Consider the following 5,248-nt stretch of genomic DNA (forward strand, 5'->3'; position numbering starts at 1 on the left):
AGCATAGGAGCCAGCCCAACACAGCTTACACAGTCAGTGTATCATCTGATCTTTTCCATAGCCCTGGAAGGCAAGTTTTATCCCCAAATCACAGATCACAAGACTGTTTTCTATAGCAGTGAATCTGTAATAACTGCCAAGTTGATTCTTCCAGCTTCAAGTCCCAGAGATATTGTGTTTCATACATCATTTCACATTCTGACAACAGGTATTTTAAGTGTATCCCCTACTTTCATAAACTCACTAAGCAGTTATTTTGATTGCTTTGTATGTACTTTACTATTTTTAAAATCTTTTATTAATTATTTTATGACAAAAAGTAATCTGTGTTCTTTAGTGGGGAAAGTACAGATGAAAAGATAATCTCCTCTACTGCCCTAACCCAGAGAATCTGCAGTCTGTGGGGGAATCCTCTGTCTTCCTGTCTGTTTTTCTTTTTGCCTTCCGGGGCACATAATCTTCAGCAGGGCGCTTTTCGGCAGTGTGAGACTGGCTCTCTGGCTTTGCCTGGGATTCCGGCTTGCACTCCCTGAGTGGATTTCCCTCAGCTTCGGATTTGCCCTGCTTTTCTTGCTTCCCCTCACCTGCTGGTTGTCTCTCATTGTCTGGTTTCCTCTCATTCTGGACCTCTGGTTCCTGTTCTGACTTCTTCTCCACTTCCAGCTTTTCTTTCTCATTTGACTCTCCTTCATTTTCAGGCTGTACTTCATCTTCTGGCTTTCCTTCATTGTCTAAGTTTCCTTCATTTTCTCTGTAGACCTTCTCCATGTTGAGATTTGCCCTCCTTTGCCTGTTAGGAGACAAAATGGAGACAAAGTAGACAGGATTTAGGTGGTGAAATACAGGTCCTGATAAATAGTTGCCTCTATGATTTAGGATCTTTATCAGCCTATCCCAACTTTCAGGTGCACTCCCGCCCATATATTTTCTCCTTTCTTTCCCTGTGTCTGCAAGGTTGGCACACATGTTTATATGAGCCCGCCTTGCAGACACTTCTGTAAGTACTTCTCCCTACATTTAAGTGGGCTAAGCTGACAAGTTCATAAGAGCAGATGTGTCCCTAAACTTTGCTCTGGTCTTGACTATGCCCATAACAGTTTTAACCTGGTGGTCCCAACTTAGACTGACCTGCAAGAATTCTGTCCAGTTTCTTTTTCTTTTTGTCTGCAGTTGTAAGACTTCTAGAACTGCAGATACAACTGAACAATGGCCAGTTCTCAGATTTCAGAGATACTCTGATATCTTCAAGGGCTTCATAGATACCATGTCTACCGACTCTCACTTCCTTGTTCTCCCCTCTGTCCTCACCAACGATAAAACACCATGCTCCCTTAGGGTCCTGACAAAGGCCATGTACTCTGAGACTGGAATAGGGAGTCTTGGAGGAGGGGTGGCAGATAGTGGCCTCCCCAACTTCTCTCAAGCTTTAGTGACTCCTACTTCCAGGGGTTTTGGGGCAGTTGCCCTCTCCCACTGACCTGCACTGATACTTCAGGTCTTTCCTTTCCTTGTCTGGGTTGGCGCCTACAGCCACAGACCTGAAGACCTATAGAGAGACAGGAGACAGATGATGAATGAGGGATTGAGAAGTGAATGACTGGCAAGGGAATACTGATTCTTTTCCCTTGCATGCATGCTCAGTTGCTTTAGTCATGTCCGACTCTTTGTGACCCTATGGACTGTAGCCCACCAGGCTCTTCTGTCCATGGGATTTCTCAGACAAGAGTACTGGAGTGGGTTATCATGTCCTTCTCCAGGGGATCTTCCCGACCAAGCATTGCAGGTAGATTCTTTACCACTGAGCCACTGGGGAAACTGATTCTTTTCCCACTGCTTGTCAAAACTTTCCCAGCTCCTGCCATCCCCTTGCCCTTTCCCCTGCTTCACTGTCCCCCTTCTACAGTCCCTCCTTAACAGCCTCCGTTTTTCTTTTTGCCATGAGAAATGGCAGAGAAAGATTTTTTCCAAAGTATTTCTATGTTTCCCTATCTTCCTTCCAAATTTCTATCTCACTTTTTCTTGTGAGGTTCAGGGCATTAATGTTCAGAAGACAGAGCGAGCTGTGCTCAGGTCTTTGCCCTCCAAACCCCCACCCCTGGACACCCAGATAGAATGAACCCATCACTCATTCTGAAAAATGGTGATGGTAGAGTCATGGAGCTGGGAAGAAATGTCCAGAGCATTCCTGCCACGCCTTCCCTCTCCACATACACAGAAAGACCACATTTTCCTGCAATGCAAGAGATAAATTATTTCCAAACTCAGTTAAAATTTTGGTCCATGTTACCTCCTCTTGACCCTTCCTAGTTAAGAAGCCTCTCCTGCCCTATAGGGAGCTGCTTTCCAGACTGAACCTCTGTCCCCCTCCTCTTTAGCACCTCTCCCCTCCCCTCACCCTTATTCCCCTCTCCTTCCTTTCCAAAATGGATCAAATATGAAGAAGAACAGGCTCAGACCCTTTGCAAAGGGGTCTGCCTCCCCATTCTGGGTTCCCAGGCTTTGTCCTCTTCCCTCCATCCTGGAAGGATCAGTCCATTTCCTCTCCATCCCCCTCCCCTGGCCTTCTCCCTCCTCAAATGTCCCTGATAAACTGCCTCCTAGGAGATCCCAACTGGTACCCATTCTCATCTTCTGGCCCTTCTCTATCTCCTCCCACCAAGTCCTCTGTCTCTTGCACCAAATGGATAAACATCAGGGAAGGGGTAGAGAGAATCCAGTCCTGAACATGCTCTGGTCTTTGCCTTTTGCCACCCCCACCCTAGGGGTCCATAAGCAGCAGTGATTTTGTGACCATTCCAGGGAGATGCTTCCTTCTCAAATTTCTTGCTCCCATAAAGTGAAAGTCACTCAGTCACCCACCAGGCTCCTCTCTATGGGCTTCTCCAGGCAAGAATATTGGAGTGGGTAGCCATTCCCTTCTCCAGGGGATCTTCTCAACCCATGTATCCTGCATTAAAGGCAGAATCTTTACCATCTGAACTACCAGGGAACCCTAAGAATACTGGAGTGGGTAGCCTGTCCCTTCTCCAGAGGAGCTTCCTGACCCAGGAATTGAACTGGGGTCTCCTGCATTGCAGGCAGATTCTTTACCAGCTGAGCTACCAGGGAAGCCTTGCTGCCATAAGCCAGTACTTAATTAGGGAATAAGTGATACCTGGACCTCTCCCCCAACACTCACACAGTTTTCTGCACCAAAATGAATAGGGGTGGGAGAATGAATAGAGGTGCATCTGGAAAGCAGACTGGATCCTGCATAGCTGCTGTTTCTGTTACTATCCCTACCTCAAGTCTCCCCTTCCCCTGCTCTGGCTGGTATCAACTTGTGACCTGTGGGGCTATTGGGCAGTTGTCCCCCCTGACCTTCAATCTGTAATCTATCTTCCTCCATGGAAATAGGGAACTGATACCTGGAGGAGAGGGACTTCTGCAGGCGTCAGCTCTGGATCACAGGAAGGAGTGTCACCAGTGGGCTCGGATGCCTAGTTCTCCTCCCTCCTGCAATAGGTGCGTCAGAAGTCAGCCCATTTCCTCCCTTCACTTGCCCCCTCCCAGATCACCCTCCTTTGGTCCCCTTCCCTCACTGCCTGAGGCCCTGTCCATCATTTTGGTCATGACTAATCCCAGAGGTCAAATGGGGCCCCTGCTCCTGTGGTATGTATTTGTGCTGCCTTATCAGCCGACATATCTTCTCCCAGGGCTACTGGCCCCACTGGTACATTTCTGAGGAATTTCTTTCTCTCCTTTGATCTCAAAATGCCTGTCCCCTCCTACTTCTCTACTCTGACCCTGGTTGTCACTCCTGTCTTCACTTAAGTACAGGGTGGATTGGCAGGTAGGGAAGCAGGTAGTTGAAACAGCGATTTTCTTTTCTTCTAAATAATTTTTTTCAGTTTTATTTAATGTATTCCTCACAGTATGAGTTACTCTTATAAGTTAAATAAAGCTCTTTTCATTTGTGTACAAGAACATGTTTAAGATAGAGGGAAAAACCATGATCCCCAAATTCTGAGAGCAAGTTAAGTTTCTAATATTAATTTTTACTATATAGAAAGTGCATTCGATTGGCTACATATAAAATAATTTTTTTTTAGTTTTCATACATGTCATATTCTACTGAAAAATCCATGTATTTAATGTTCCCAAACAATAGCTGAGTGCTAAGTGCACTTGCTGGTATGTGATGCCTAACACAATATCAGTCTTGAAAATCTGGCCTAAGGCTATTTCATTCAGTGGTTTAACCAGCATAAAGGCAGCTGAGCATTTGAGGAGTGCCAAACATGGTCTGATCTTCCCTGCCCTACCTGACTGTTGCTTACTCCAAAAATATACATGGAGAGGTGACCAAGATGGTGACTTCAATAAATGCTTTTGGTTCCTCCCCTCCCTCCCCCAAATTCCCACAGAGATTACTCAATTCCAGCAGAGATGGGAATGCTGTTCTGACAATTGGAGACCAAAAGAGATCCCTTCTAGACCCCTGCAGCAGACGGTTTCCATAAGGCCTGTAGAAGTGATTGTTGTGGGGAAAGCCTCCATACCTGCTTGTTGTCTGCCATTATTCCCAGTGCCCAAGTGGGAATTTCCTTGATTTTTTCTATCTGCTGCCTACCACCTGGCTAGGGAGATGCAGCCTGCTGGGTCTTTCAACTCTATTATCTTTACCTCCAGGGCATCTTGGAGGAGCCTAGCCAACCAGCAGAGTTGGTGCCTGCCAGTCCACACCTGCCCTGGCGTCCTCTCAGCCAGATATAGACCAGTGTCAAAATTCTAAGGAATTCTGACAAGCCAACCATACTGATTGACTGGACCAGGTGTTTTCAACTGAGGGAGTCTGTGAACCACCTGAAATAATAGGCAAGGTTGCACATGTTTAAAAGGTAGTAAAGTATGTAGACTTATGAAAAGAAGATCTATATCCTAGGAACCTCAGAAATCCTGAGACATGAGCTGGTTGACATCATGAAGAAGCAGGAGCTATGAGGTCGAGAAAAGGCAGAGGAGAAGCAGCTACTTGGGAATGAGACTGGAAGAGACAAATAGCAGCAGATCTATGTTAAAGGAGAGCACTTACTCCTTGGGTTCAGGCATTCTTAACTAAAGAAACCCCTGGAATAATGTTCAAAATGATGTGCGTATATGTGTGTGTGGGGGGGTGGGGGGCGGGTAGGATATTACTGGGTGTGTACATTTGACTACTGCTGCTAAGTCGCTTCAGTCATGTCCGACTCTGTGCGACCCCATAAAC

General features: G+C 46.2%; 1 long non-coding RNA gene across 1 annotated transcript; it reads right to left on the minus strand.

Annotated features, from left to right (window-relative positions):
- Positions 1–487: 487 nt before the first annotated feature.
- On the minus strand, positions 488–4,577 carry LOC129639392 (uncharacterized). Its single transcript, XR_008708379.1, has 3 exons — positions 4,542–4,577; positions 3,408–3,495; positions 488–790 (listed from the first exon to the last, which is right to left on the minus strand). It is a non-coding gene; the product is annotated as an uncharacterized LOC129639392 (long non-coding RNA).
- Between the last annotated feature and the right edge of the window lie 671 nt (positions 4,578–5,248).

The sequence above is a fragment of the Bubalus kerabau genome, chromosome X (genome assembly GCF_029407905.1).
Source record: "Bubalus kerabau isolate K-KA32 ecotype Philippines breed swamp buffalo chromosome X, PCC_UOA_SB_1v2, whole genome shotgun sequence".
NCBI classification, from domain to species: Eukaryota; Metazoa; Chordata; class Mammalia; order Artiodactyla; family Bovidae; genus Bubalus; species Bubalus kerabau.